The sequence below is a fragment of the Polypterus senegalus genome, chromosome 7, assembly GCF_016835505.1.
Source record: "Polypterus senegalus isolate Bchr_013 chromosome 7, ASM1683550v1, whole genome shotgun sequence".
In the NCBI taxonomy this organism is placed as follows: domain Eukaryota; kingdom Metazoa; phylum Chordata; class Cladistia; order Polypteriformes; family Polypteridae; genus Polypterus; species Polypterus senegalus.
This window is the reverse complement of record NC_053160.1, coordinates 120038666-120054669: the sequence shown is the minus strand read 5'-3', so window position 1 is coordinate 120054669 and position 16004 is coordinate 120038666. Positions and strand designations below refer to the sequence as shown.

Genomic DNA, 16004 nt, shown 5'->3' with positions numbered 1-16004 from the left:
CACTGCTTTGTATAAGAGCTGTGAATGCTTCATATTAACAAGTAATTTTACCATCATGTCAGTGCTCCACACTGCAGGGAGATGAATAACCAATCTAGTGATGTTTTATAAATCTCATGAAGATCAAAAAAAGCTTTTGTTAAGGTCTTGTTATGTAAGAGTAAATAAGTAATAGATGCATTTTTTCAAGTACCTAAAGAGTTACTGTTTACTTTGTGTTAATCAGCATGTAACACTTTGCCATTATTAGTGATTCCAACTTATTTACTTTGAAACTTCTTTCTGGTTGCAGGCGTTTTCCTTTAAGATCCCATGCTTGATTGTTGTCTGTATGGAGTTTGCAGGTTTTCTCTATGTCTGCATGGGTTTTCAACCAGCTAATCAGATTGTACCTCCCACATCCCAAAACTGTGCAGCTTAGGTTATCTGACAGGATGAAAATGGCCCTGTACATGTGGGTATACAGATGATTTATTAATTGAAACCACCCTGTTATGGTTACAATGCAGTGCTCTTTTCTCCCCAGATGGTATCAATACATTACACATTTACCCCATTACATCTCTCCTCAAGCCTACTTGTGATTATTTTGATACCACATTTATTCTTTTGCTCACTAGCTGGCCTCACTGATTCTGCCCAACCAGCTTACATTTCCTTGTTCTAGCTGTTATATTAATATTCATGAAGGTCTTTCATGAACATGAGTTGGGTATTTGTATTTATGGACTACTGCCTAGATTTACTCATGAGAATGTCAGGGTGTGTGCTTGTCATTACATCAACTCACAACATCATTACAAGTTTCAATGTTATTTTTAGGATGCATGCTTTGTGAAATCCACACTTACGTTCACTTTTTATGCCCCAACTTTTTGGGCAGAAACATGGCCGGTCAGTGCCTATATTAATAATAACTGGAATTTTAAATATTCAAGTCATATGGCAAAGTATTTTATGTCCCTCTTGCTTTTGACATTAAATGCATGGAGAGGACAGTTTTTGCAGCGGCAGAAGTGAAAAGGGAATCAAATTTGGTTTATTCTAATAATTTTAACTTAATACCAACAGCCCAGGTTTGGGGTGGTGCAGGTCAAAAACCTTAAGGAAACATTCTCAATTTTATATATTACAGTATAAAAGTAATTTAGTTCAAATTTAAATGCATATTAAAATTATTCAATATATAAAGTTGTACTTCTCAGAATTAGTCACAGACTGACTGACGAGAAATTCTTGGCTGTTTGCAGACAACCTCAGGAAAAATGGTTTACACTACAGCATCAATTTCAGGACCCACAATAATCCAACCTTACCAAAAAGTATATTTAAGCATTACAAACATTGTGAAAATGCGTAGATGTTTACAGCCTTAATTAACTTGTGGGGTAGCACAATGCCGCAGTGACTTGGGGTCCCTATTTAACCTCCTGTCTCTTTAGAGCTTTCAACTACTTCCAGGTTTTCCAGTTTCCTTATTTCAAATAATTGGATGTGCTTTTTGAACATAAGTTTGTCCTGCAATAGACTAACACCCTTTTCTGTCTAGCACATGATGCTACTGGAGTCAGCTCTAACTCCCAGAAACCTATAGAATGAGCTAAAGCAAATTTATAACATAAAAAGCAATCATTCTTCTACCTTTGTACCACTGCATAGCTAAATGGCGTATTCCTGTTAGTAAAATGCTGTTTTTGACACAGTTTACAAGTATGGAATGTTTCAGCCATTCCTAAACATCACTGGTTTACAGTGGAGAGTTGTTTTTACTGTTTTCTGTTGGCGTTGCAAAGAAGCATTGCAGCTTGCTGAATATAAACTGGCAGGAAGTATGTGTAATGGTGTAGAGTGAACTGTGCTTATACAAATGAAGCTGACCTAATTTAAATCATAAACCTGTTTAAATTCACACCTTTCAAGTGACCTGGTGTAACAAGTGGCTGTACGGGCTTTGTGAAGCAAGTGCTCCTCATTCATGTGGTATGCATACCACTGGCAATGTGCCTGGGTACTTCAAATACCCTGATGCAAAAGGAAATTGATATTATTAGCTATTTTTTTCACAGAGAAATGAGTTAGTGTTATTTTAAGGTTGATCTTATGACTGCGAATTCCTAATATATAGTGGGGTAAAATTAAAGTTAAGGTCACTTTCCATTCCTGAAGTGCAATGGAGACCACAAAAAGAATGAAGCCCTAAAACAGAAAACTGCATGCTCTTTTCCTACATGCAAGTGCTACAAGTTTCCCTGTGACTCTACAATCTACAGTACATGACCATTTTGGTACTGTTTCATGCTAATCTGTTCAAGAGTTTTTGAAGTAAGTAATCCAAAAAAAAAAAAAAACATCCATCTCAAGATTCTCCCTTGTGGTGTCTTTGCTGGCTTGTCATTCAGCAGCAGAATGCCAAAACTTTCTTTACCAAATCTGTTCAGTCCATATTTGAGACCACAGGTACAGTATATAGGGAACAATATTAGCTGCCTCACTTTTTTATAAAAACCATCACTGTGTACTTTCTGTAGCAAATTACTTACTAAATTCTACAAGCTCATAAGATGGAAAGGAAAATGAATAATAAAGTAAAATTTATTCATTAATTTTTCAAATCTGTAATGTCACAAGGTGCCAAAGGTTAACACAAGGAAGGAATCAACCCTAAACAGGAGGTGGTCTACCACATGGCACCCTCACAGTCACTCATAATGGGACAATTTGGAGTTGCCAGTGAATCAATGGACGGGATAGAGGAGGATTACCTTCAGTAACAGAGGGAGAAGGTTCGGAACACACACTGACGGAGGCCAGGCTGCCACTTAATAAATCATGTAAGGCCATGTACCTTATCTACTTGATGTACAGATTCATTCAGGAGTTTTAACTTTGTATTTTTAATTCATACTTCTAAGGAACGTTTACACCATTGAGTGTGGGTATAAAATGCTTCTGTATAATTGATAAATATCATTAGGGTATTAAAATGACTGAATTTAAAGATACAGTAAAAATATAGGCACTGGAAGCATACAGTATCTTTATTTTGCGCAACAAAATGATAGGCTAGCAACTGAACAGCTCTCATATGTGGAATTTCACCTTTCTATATATTGGTTCATTATTTACTTTACTTGATAACAGCTGCACTTTGGATGTGAAAGTTCTAAGGGGCCACAAGAACCAGGGAAACAGTTACAGCAAAAGTATCTACGAACTATAAGAAAAGACAGAGCCATCCTGTGAAGTTAACAATAAACCCAATGTGTGTGTGTGTGTGAGAGAGAGAGAGAGAGAGAGAGAGATATCCTTAAGCATTTAAAGTTTTGCAATTACAAGACTGCCTCCTCTGCTTAAATCCACATGCTTGGATATGCATTTTCCAGCGAATCTTAAAGAGGATCCTGGATTGGATAGGCTCATCAACTTGGGAAAATTTAGTGAAGATGGTGTTGCCTCCGACTCCAAGTGAGCAGTGAGTGGCAGAGTGAAAGTGCAGGCAGGTGAAATAAATTATTGGAGTTGTATGGAAGATCAGAGTAGTGCCAGCACTATGGAAGGTAGCCGAGGAAGGAGATGGCCTCCAGTAAAGCCTCATGAGAATGACTGAATTTCACACTGAATTTGACTACCAGTACAAGTCATGCTAAAGTGGCAGCAAAATAATGTAATAAAAAAAGACAGCCATTCACAAAATGAATATTTAGCAACATATTTCATTAATCAGTGTAACCACCAAAAGACAATATTTAATAAGATTTCTCAACATCAGAATCAAATACTCAACACTGAAAGCAGAACTACAAATATTTAGAAATTTCCAAATATTTCTTCAGCAAAAGTCTATGTCATATTGTGTACATTACTTCTTTTCTTCATCATGGACAAAAAAAAAGGACTGGGTTATTAAAGCATTTTAGCAGGCATTTTAACAATAAGTTAAATTATTGAGGCAGGAAAGTACTTCGTTTTTTAAATAATCTGAAAATCTGAGGGACAGTGTGCTACCTGCCATTATTGTAAAGATGACACAGGTTGATACTCCAAACTGTATAAAAAGCTATACATGGCCCAATGTATGGCTAACTGAGTTAAGGCGATCCGTACTTACAGGCATGGGCCATGTGAAAACATTAGGGTAATAATGTTCTGGAAAATGCCAAAATCAGCCCCAGTAATAAATCTTTTATTATTATCATTATTATTTCAGAGGGTCTCATATGTTTTATGACTCTTGGAGGGGCCTTTAAGGTTTGTTATGATCTGTACCGTTCCATATGGTTAATGCATTCAATTTGTACCACCTTCTCTTAGACCAGTGTTTCTCAACCTTTATAGTCCAATGACATAGTTTTGCATTTTTAAGTTCATTGACAACCCACTAGGAGCAGCTGCAAACAGCTCGCTTGGTGAAACAAGCTTGACTCTGTTCACTTAAAAAGAGAGAACTATATAACACAATGCTGTCAATCACTTAGGCGACCCACTCGCAAACTACTATACTATATATATTTATTTTTTTTTTGAAGTAGTGAAAATATGAAGTAGTTTTCTTCCAGTATTGTTACTGCAAAGCTCTATTCAGCCCTCTATCTAACTAAAAGCACACTGTAATGAGACCACAAAACAACATTAATAGGTTTAAAGCACAATGTATATTAAATACATTTCAAACCCGTTATTCCAAACACCCAATACAAAACTCCAACTTCACAATCCACAGATCTCAAATGGTTCATTAATTTTTTCAGTGTTCAAACATCCATATATGACATTCCAGAACCATCCCAACACAATTGAACCAATTGTACTATGTACATGGCTACAGGGATAAGCAAAATTATCAACTGTCAGTTCATCACCTTTCACTCTGGCTTCCATATGCCCATCTATAATGTCAAAGTAGTAGTAGTAGATCTGCATGTACAGAGTACAGTGAAATTCTGACTTGCATGTCCTAATCGCCACTGTCTGGTTCCATGATTAGTGAGCATAACAGCCTTACCTCAAAGCCTCAGCCTTCCTTATCTGAAAGGTCTCAGGACACGGTTTACAGCTCTATCTACTATTAGGGGACATATGAAGTTTCATTTACAAAACTGCATACAAATACACCTCCTGATCATCTCTGAGATCAATACAGACAGATGGACAGACAGGCTGGCAGTGACAATTACGAATATCTGAAGAACTGTGTTTGAACATGCACAAAGCAGAGGCCATTCAGCCATATTTGGATATGGGATCCTCCATCCTCTCAAGGTCGCTGAAGCTCCATCACTGTGGAATAGCTGGTCTGCGGTTTAGCAGCAAGTGGTCAGTTTTTAAACAAATAAACAAATAGCGGTCTCAATCTCCATTTTGGTGTGGGTGCTCACAGGGAAGCTGGTGGAGTGATGGAGACTGAGCACACCCGCACATGTGGGTGTGCTCTGTCTTAATTGTTCCATTGGCTTCCCACGGTTTGCGATTGAGGTGCTGCACCCACACAGGCATATAAGGGACAGCCCGTACAGGAGGGAAGGGAAAAGGTTCGAGAGTGAACGATTGCTGTGGTCAAAAGATGGACAGAAGGGCAAGAGCGAGAGAGAGCCTGAGCGAAAGTGAGGAAGCAGGCGAACAGGAATTGAGCGTGTAATTAGTTTGCTAATGCTGACCTGCCAGGGAGCAGGAGCAACTACATTACTCCAGATGACCTCAATGCAAGCCTGGGGGAATGGCAATGGGAGCTGAAGGAGTAGAGGCGCAGTAGCACGGCACCATGTGCAACGCCATGGGTTGGATGGCAGGGACATGAGCAGGAACTGAGGGATGCCTGCGCCTGTTGGATGATGTCTAATCATGCTGCAAGATCTGAATTGGATAACCATTGGAGATATCGGTTTTAAAGGGATGCACCAGAGTTTGGGAATTTTAAAGGTCTGTTTTTATGGATTTTTTATTCTGGATTTTAACCTCCATAGTTCATTTTTTATGGATTATTTATTTATAAGAGGATGCACTACATTGCTTTGGGCACCGTTTTGATTTTTGGATTTTAATAAAAACACTAATCACTTTATGCACCTCCCCCTTGTCTGTATGTAGGTGTCCTCATATGCCCAGCTCATCTTGGTAATGACTATTGACAGCTCAGGATGAAGAGGCTCCCGGGAGGAACAGGTAGTGTGGAGCTGACATGGACCGTCACAGTGACCTTTTAATATCCAGTCAGCCATTCTTAACTCAATCACTGCCACTGCAGGTGCCACCATTCTGAGCTGCTCCTACATTGTAAAGGCAGCACCAACTAAAAACACAAAGCTAAATGAACAGGTTTTAAAAACAGAAGTTATCTGACAAAGTGTGTGTTATATCCTTGTAAAAATTTCTACATAATTTATTGCCATGAATTATTTCATTAGTTCAAAATGTATTCATTATGTTCTGCTGTTTACATTTTGAAACACAGGAAGTAGCAAAATAGGAATCAACCAGTTCCAACACGAAGTGTCGTGATCTACTTGTTATTTGTGATTTAAAGTTAAGAACGAGAAGATGCTGCTTCAACCTGCATCTGTGAATAAAATAAAATAAAATAATCACAATGAGGCAATAGACCAAGTATTTATACTTATACTAATATCTCTGATCCATTGTTTTTGAAGCCTCCATATTTAACTTCAGATTTGGAGGAAATGCAAAGAAAAGCCCTTGAGGGGGCACCAAGTGATCACAACACCCATTAAACACCACTGAACTAGTCTGAGTAGAACAAAGAACAAGGAAAAGAGCTCATGCAGTCTCAGGGAGAACATACAGACTCCACATAGAGTGTGTTTACATGTGCTTTAATGTCCACGTTTATAAAATGTCACGTAAACTCTTATTCTGGTTGGAGAAGCATGTAGATTTTTCTGCAAGTGACCTGGTTATTTGGCCATGTAAAGTCTTAACCGGGTTACAGTTAAGGATTTTGTAGATTGCATATGCCCATTCCACTCAGTTAGCTTTGCACCCATTTCCAGTGTGAAGAAAACAGTGAAAGTGTCCACACAGAAGAATTTCCAGAGGCAAATTCTTGGGTAACTCCATTTTTCCCTCTACTGGTTGAAATAATCTGTCTCAGTGTTTCAGAAATCACTCAAGTTATGCTGATGAGCTGAACCTACAGTGCTATGCTCAGCAGCACAATCTTGGGAGCAGTAGGGTAACACGTTAAAAGTAAGATAGGTTACTCATTTCTTTAAAAAGTTAATTGAACTACGTAACATAACATAGTACTTACTCTAATTAAGTAAAAATACATGTGTTGTATCCCAGCAGCCCTGGGTGTAAGGTATGAAGCACATGTACCAATACGTCGCTGGCTCGCGGACTCAATCACACTACAAAGCAGAAGAGTGTGCTGCATGAAATTCACAAACAGAAAAATATGAATAAAGTGACAGTTTAGTTTTTAATCCAGTTATCTGCAATAGATATGTTTAAACTGTGTGATGCAGTGGCCAGTATGGACACTGTGAATCATCAGCTGCTCAGGTTGGGGATGGATAAAGGAGATAAATGTGATTTACTTCACAGCACATGAAGGACTAAATGTATTTATTTATTTATAAAACACAAGAACGTGATAACATTTGGCTGTGTTTCTGGTCAGTTTCACATATTGGCTTACGACATAATAAATGGTCAGACAAATTTACAGTTTTTCACACAAAAAAACCCAACATAGTTTGCGCATTACATTTTATAAGTAACTATAACAACATTTATTTTTTAAATAATGAGTAACATAACACTTACTCTTAAAAGTAACGTTCCCTGTAGTGCCCAGGACACAAGCACTCCATGCTGGTTTTGATATTTAGAGTAGCCAATGAGGAAGTTTTTTTAATTTTATACACTCTATTAGTTCCCTGGACCTCCCTGCGTGGAGTTTGCATGTTCTCCCCATGTCTGCATAGGTTTCCTCCGGGTATTCCGGTTTCCTCCCACAGTCCAATGACATGCAGGTTAGAATTAGAACAATCTAGACGAGAACAGGCCATTCAGCCCAACAAAGCTCGCCAGTCCTATCCACTTGCTTCCTCCAAGAAAACATCAAGTCGAGTTTTGAAAGTCCCTAACGTCTTACTGTCTACCACACTACTTGGTAACTTATTCCAAGTGTCTATCATTCTTTGTGTAAAGAAAAACTTCCTAATGTTTGTGCGAAATTTACCCTTAACAAGTTTCCAACTGTGTCCCCGTGTTCTTGATGAGCTCATTTTAAAATACAAGTCTCGATCCACTGTACTAATTCCCTTCATAATTTTAAACACTTCAATCATGTCACCTCTTAATCTTCTTTTGCTTAAACTGTAAAGGCCCAGCTCTTTTAATCTTTCCTCATAATTCAACCCCTGTAGACCTGGAATCAGCCTAGTCGCTCTTCTCTGGACCTTTTCTAGTGCTGCTATGTCCTTTTTGTAGCCTGGAGACCAAAACTGCACACAGTACTCAAGATGAGGCCTCACCAGTGCATTATAAAGGTTGAGCATAACCTCCTTGGACTTGTACTCCACAGATCGTGCTATATAACCTAACATTCTGTTAGCCTTCTTAATGGCTTCTGAACACTGTTTGGAAGTTGATAGCTTGGAGTCCACTATGACTCCTAAATCCTTCTCATAAGGTGTACTCTCGATTTTTCGACCGCCCATTGTGTATTCAAACCTAATATTTTTACTTCCTATGTGTAATACTTTACATTTACTGACATTAAATTTCATCTGCCACAAATCTGCCCAAGCCTGTATGCTATCCAAGTCCTTCTGTAATGATATAACGGATTCCAAATTATCTGCTAATCCACCTATCTTGGTATCATCTGCAAACTTAACCAGCTTGTTACTTATATTCCTATCTAAATCATTTATATATATTAAAAATAGCAGCGGCCCTAGCACTGACCCCTGTGGAACACCACTCTTAACATCGCCAGTTCTGATGAGGTTCCTCGCACCATCACCCTCTGCTTCCTGTGTCTGAGCCAATTCTGCACCCATCTAAAAACATCACCCTGAATTCCCACTTCTTTTAACTTGATGCCCAACCTCTCATGTGGCACCTTATCAAATGCTTTCTGAAAGTCCAGATAAATAATATCATAAGCTCCACTTTGATCGTATCCTTTTGTTGCCTCCTCATAGAATTCCAACATGTTAGTAAAACACGACCTCCCCTTCTGAACCCATGCTGACTGTTCAGAATAACTCCTGTCCTTGTCATGTGTTGCTCAATCTTATCCTTAATAATTCCTTCCATTAATTTTCCTGTGATGCTTGTTAAGCTTACTGGCCTATAGTTGCTTGGATCTGCCCTGTCACCCTTTTTATATAATGGGATGATATTTGCCATTTTCCAGTCCTTTGGAATCTCTCCAGTGCACAGTGACTTCCTAAAAATGTGTGTCAAGGGTTTATATATGTACTCACTAGCCTCCTTAAGAACACGAGGATAAATATTATCTGGGCCTGGTGATTTGTTTGATTTCATCTTATTTAATCTGAGCAGCACTTCTCCCTCTACAATTTCCAAATCCCTCAGTACCTCCTTAGTAGTTGTGTTTACCTCTGGCAGGTTATCCACTTGCTCACTTGTAAACACCTCAGAAAAATGTAAGTTTAGGGCATCTGCTATTTCATTGTCTGTATCTTTTAATTCCCTTTACTATTCCTGATGAACTTGACCTCCTCCTTAACTGTTCTTTTACTACTAAAATACTGAAAGAATCTCTTGGGGTCTTCTTTGCCTTATCTGCTATATTCCTCTCCAACTGTCTTTTAGCCTCTCTGATATCCTTCTTAATGGTTGCCCTCATTTTCTCATACGCTACGGTTCTCTTTGCAGTCATTAGTCTTATATGCCTTATACAGCAGTTTTTCCTTTGCAACTTCTTTTTAAATCTTTATTAATCCATCGTGGAGATTTTTTAGTTTCCTATTACTTCCAAATTTAGGTATGTATCTGTCCTGCATTACATGTAAAACATTTTTAAACCTGTTCCACTGCTCCTCGACTGTCTCCACATTTAAAAGCTTATCCCAGTCTATCCTACTTAGACTTTGTCGCATCTGCTCAAAATTAGCCCTACTAAAGTTCAACTTAACAATTTTAGTCTTTGCATCTGTACTCTTACAAAATACTGAGAATTGTATTACATTATGGTCACTTGACCCTAGTGGTTCAATCACCTCTACACCCTCAATTCTATCCTGATTATTACAGAATACTAAATCCAGATAGGCTTCACCCCTTGTTGGTGCTTTAACATGCTGTGTTAAAAAACAGTCGCCGATTACTTCTAAAACTCCTGCTCTTGTGCTCCTCCATCTGTAAGGTTATCCCAGTTAATATTTGGATAATTAAAGTCCCCCATGACTATAATATCCCCCTGTAAACTTGCCTTTTGATATTACTAAAAAGATGTGTGTTGAAATTACTGTCTGAATTGGGTGGTCTATAACACACTCCTAAAATGAGACCCTTTTCCCTAATATTTTCCAGGCGAAGCCACATGTCCTCACTAAGATGGGGCTCATCATCCAACTGAAGATGACTTACATTTAATTCCTGTTTGGCATAAACAGCAACCCCACCTCCTTTTCTGTTCTGTCTATCCTTCCTAAAAAATGTGTATCCCTCTATGTTACACTCATCCCCATCTTTGTTATTTAGCCAGGTTTCCGTTATTGCTATAATATCATAATTGTGCTCTGCTACATACAACTCCAACTCACTTACCTTATTTTTGATACTTCTAGCATTAAGGCAAGCTATTTTTAATGTGTTAATCCTTCTATCTTTACGTGTTTGCTTAAAATTTACATTACTATCCACTAGGTTAGGTGGATTGGTGATTCTAAATTGTTCCTAGTGTGTGCTTGGTGTGTGGGTGTGTGTGTCCTGCGGTGGTTCGGCACCCTGCCTGGGATTGGTTCCTGCCTTGCGCCCTGTGTTGGCTGGGATTGGCTCCAGCAGACCCCCGTGACCCTCTGTTCGGATACAACAGGTTGGAAAATGGATGGATACTTTATTAGTCTCCAAGGCGAAATTGTCTTTTTGCATGACCTTTTTTTGGGCCAAAGCACAGTATTAGCTATTGTCCAGCACCCCTGGAGCAATTTCAAGGTTAAGGGTCTTGCTCAAGGGCCCTATGGAATAGGATCACATCTGGCAGTAACAGGATTTGAACCTGCAAACCTTCCAGATACCAGCACAGATCCTTGGCTAAAGAGCCACACTCTGCCTAACTCTGTTTAATGACATCGGAGCGTTTTGCCAAGGAGAACTCTACAGGTGGACTTGTGCTAGTAAATGTGGATTTTTAAGACATGACGTTTTTGCCTTAAGTGAGTTACTCCCCTTAAGTGTGTTAAGTGTGTACATGTAAACAGGATTTGAACTTGGGTTGTGGGAACATATGAGGCAGTAGTGCTAACCACTGGACCACCGTGCTGCCCCAGTATCTGCAGAAAACTTTCTAGTAGGTTGGTGTGTTACGATATACATACATATATTCCTACAGTCAGGGCTGGAGCCACCATTAAGGGAAATTAGGCATTTGCACAGGGTGCAGATCATGGGTTTGGGAACCCTGCCACATGGGTTACCTACCAAACAGTCAGTTGGTGCACTAATGAGCAGGGCCTAGGGTGCAAAATAACCTAGCACCAGAACCGCCTTCAGTGGGGGGTTGGGGTTAATACGCATTGAATGTGTCAACATTTTTTACAGTAAATATTATTCCAATGAGGCTATTTACATGAAATTCTCACAAGATATTAGTATTAACTCAAGACATAAACAAATATAAAGAATTAACAATTTTAAAGGCCATAAATAAAGGTAGGTGTAATTAAGTGGAATGACACAGACAAAAAGTATTGAACACACTAATTTAACACTTAGTGGAGAAGCCTTTGTTTGTAATGACAACAGACCTGCAGTGCTCAGGTGATTTTGACCCATTCCTCTAAAGTGATTGTCTTTAAAGCTTGAAGAATCTGAGGAGCCCTCTTGTGAACCCTGATCTTTAGTTCTTTTTACAAATGTTCAATTGGATTTAAGTCAGGTGATTGACCGGGCCATTTTAACAACTTGATTTTCTTTCTCTGAAACCAACTGAGAGTTTCGTTGTCCTACTGGAAGATCCACCCATGCCTTATCCTCATCATTCTAGCTGATGGCAACAGATTAATTTCAGGAATCTCCGGGAACAATGGCCCCATTCATTGTTCCTTCAATTACATTAAATCTGCCAGTTCCAAGAGATATGAAACAGCCCAATACCGTGATGCTTCCACCGCCAAACTTTACTTTTTTCAGGTGATGCACAGTACCATTTCTCCTCCAAACATAGTGTATAGTATGACAGCCAAAACATTAAACTTTTGTCTCATCTGACCCGGCTACTGTACATTACCCTGTATTCCATAGGCTTATCCAAATGTTAACTTTAAATGAGCTTCAACATGCCTTTTCTTCTGTAATGGTGTCTTTGCTCTGCCTATTGTTTATCTCTGTAATGATTGTATCTGCTGCCTCCAAGCCTTACTGGAGCTCTTTCAGCATGGTCCTCAGCTTTTGGGCTACTCTTCTGACTATCCTTTTGACTGCCTAGTCAGATCTTCTGAAGAGATCCTGTACATGGCCAGTTGACAGTGGAGTAATTTTCCTTCCACTTGCAGATAACCCCAGTTGTGCTTACTGGAAGATTCAGAAGTTTTGAAATACGTCTATAACCAGTTCCATTCATATGGTTTGTAACAATTAAGTTGTGAAGGTCTATGGAAAGGTCTTTGCTTTTACCCATCACAAGAAGTTTCTTGTGCGACGCCTTGGTAGCAAAAAACCTTGCCTTGGTGTACTTCTTTTTCTTAATATGTTCAACACCCTTTTCCTGTGTCATTCCACTTTATTAACCCTATCTTTATTTATGGCCTTTAATGTTGAATGTGAATTCTTTGTATTTGTGGATTTCTTGGGTCATTACCAATGTCTGGTGAGAATTTCATGTAAACAGCCTCATCAGAAATATATTTACTGAAAAAAGTTGATGTTTTCAATACTTATTTCCTATACATTTGCAGAATTCTGCCTTGAGTTATAATCCACAGTGGTACTCAGAAACAGACGCCTACCAAAAGATGAGATTTATAGTTACATGACTACTTAGAAGCAGTGCACTAAAGACACCAGATAGTAAACCAAAAGGCCAAGAAATTCATAGGTAACAGACTAGTAACTGTATCCATACTAAAAAGGCAATCTCTCTAACTAAATGTAACAAAGGAGAAAGTCCTTTCAGTTATATATTTTAATCAGGTTCTTATACTGCACTCCTAGCTCACCACGCTACTTTAAACATTATCCTCGGATTTATTTTCACTGGGTCCTCCCTTACCCCATTTGGAACAGGAATGTTAAAAATGCATAGAAGCTGAACAGTATACATAACATAATGATGCAAAGCCTTGGTGGCTGCCGTTCACCCCGCTACCTGACACATGACTTTAGCAGCCCTGTCAAGTCCTGTGACATACGGCATGCTTCAGACAGACATATAATCTAACTGTACACAAAACACTTTTAACATATGTCCTTCTGCCCTCGGAGAGACCCGTGTAAGCGAATAGCACAGACACAGCCAGACTGCCAGAGATGCACAATCTCAGCGGTATGGGAACCCAAATGGCCAGAGAATGCCCATAAGCATTTAGTTTTTGAACAGGCCATTTGGTGTAAAAGCTCCGGTAATACTTTGAATGGGGCACAGAGATGTGTGTTATTACAATAAGGTGTGGCTAAACGAAGATTACTAGCATCTTCTGCCCCTGGCATTAGCCAAACTTGAATTTCATTAGAAATTTGACAGAAGGGTGTAACACTCACATCTATCTTAAAAAAAAATCTCAAGTTAACTACCAGGTTGAGCTTTTCGGGATTTCTGAGTAAATTTACAGAATTTGTTTTAGCCATTTTTTTTAGTCCAGGGTTGCTATTAAATGACATTTACAATGGATGGGGTATTACCATTCGAGGTACGATGAGCAACCCAATATGCATGTCTTTGAGAGGAAATTAGAATACATGGAGAAGAAACTGAGAGAACTTAGCATGTAAACTCTACACTGACACAGCAACTGGACAAATGTTTAAAGCCAGTACTAACAGCTGACCCAAAATGACACCCATGGATTTTTCAATCTATTTCAATGCAATGTGATACAACATATTTGTAAAGAACACACTTTCATTAACAAAATCCATTTGCTTTCAAAGACCATTAAAACTCCTGATGACAGGTTGATGTTTTTTTTCTCTAGAAATATGAAAGCTTTCCATACTTATACTGTCACTTTGAAAATTGTCCTGTTAATAAAAAATAACAGACTTTCAAATGCAGGAATATTTTACAAAAAATAAAGTTTTACATTATTTGATGTATATAAAAAATTTACAACATCCTTAAGGCTTTGATCAGGTCCGCTTTGATCAAGAAAGATTCAAGTATACAGACAAAGCCCCTCTGATCTTAGCAGTCTTTTCAGGATACTTAAGTGCTTTTAAAGTACAAAAGATAAACTCGGGCTGCTTGTGTGTTCTGAGCTTTTTGGGAAACTCCAAATCTCAGTTGTGTGTTGTCCTTCCTTAAATTAGCTTCACAAACTTGTTTGCTTCTAAACATCAAAACCAAAGGTTGGGCCAATCAACAGGGAGGCATATTCTTCCATATGCAGTGGATAAAGACACTTTTTCTTCACAAACCAGTCATGTTGCCAAATTGGATCCTTCCAGTAGGAACGTCAAATGAAAGTGCGGGATAAGCTATCACCATCAGAAAACCTATTGAGAGCTCATGTTGTGCATGAGGAGGCCATGCTCCAAGTTAAATGGAAACGGAATGCAACAAATGTCATAACCATCAACCTGACAAAATTTTGTGAATGAGGCTTCTCCGCTCTATTGATATCCCACAACAAATTAACGTGTGCTCACAGGCAACCACAACTAGTGGCACAGACCCAAAAGTTTGAAGCACAGCATTACACCTGCCTCAAACAGCATTAAAGGTAAAAAAAAATCTTTTGTTCATCTGTGAATCAAGAAACTCAAGACAGACAAAATGTTTTCAGAAATCCTTGCCAGTCCTATAATTAACTCCAGTTTTTTTGTGGAGATAAAATGGGGTGCACAGTGTACTTTGGCAGACGGCTGCCAAAACACGCACGCACGCTGTAATGCAAAGTATGAGGCACTCTGGCAGCGTGTCAGGCTTGTATTTTTGGCTGCAGTCATCTCTTGTAAAACTGCTTTTATATTTTTTTTTCCAGACAACGAGCCACTCTCTTCAATCTATATTAAACTGCTGATCGACATTAAAGTTGTTAAGGTATTCCAGAGCATGTTGGTTCACTGACAAATAATCACAGAAAAGTGACATGAAATCCCTCCTTTTATTGAGAGATTACCATCCCAGCTTTAACACAGACTCCAACCCACATTCATGGTGCCCAGCGGGGAGATTTCTGCCAAAATGTTTGACGCCTTGGGAGCTGATGAAAAGGCAACACAATTACCGTACCTGTAGGTCTCTCATCAAATGTGTTCTAAAAAATTGAGCAGCAGTCTGAAGAAAGCTTGGTGCCTTCCTCAATGCTCTAAATGATACTGTGGAAAATGAATGCCTCATGCCAGCTGCCAGCAGAGCACATTTAGAGCACAATACACTCCAGCTAATCCACATACAGGCAGCCCAGAAACAGATAGGTCATGCTCAAGGGAACTGTATTTCTTATTTTCTCCCAACTCTATTAATGGAGTGTTAACAAACAAAATATACATAACTATTTAAACCACCCCTTTCTTCCATCACCTTGCTGAAGAATGTCTGTCTTTGCCATTATAAATAACGAAACATCAAGTCGAATTCCCATGAGTGTCAATGGCCTTTAAATAAAATGAGCATCATTGACTTCTGA

The 16004-nt window shown here is 38.8% G+C and overlaps 1 protein-coding gene across 4 annotated transcripts in view; it reads right to left on the bottom strand.

Annotated features, from left to right (window-relative positions):
• Positions 1 to 16004, bottom strand: part of npnta (nephronectin a) — a 176175-nt gene that overhangs the window by 27802 nt on the left and 132369 nt on the right. The window lies entirely within an intron of this gene.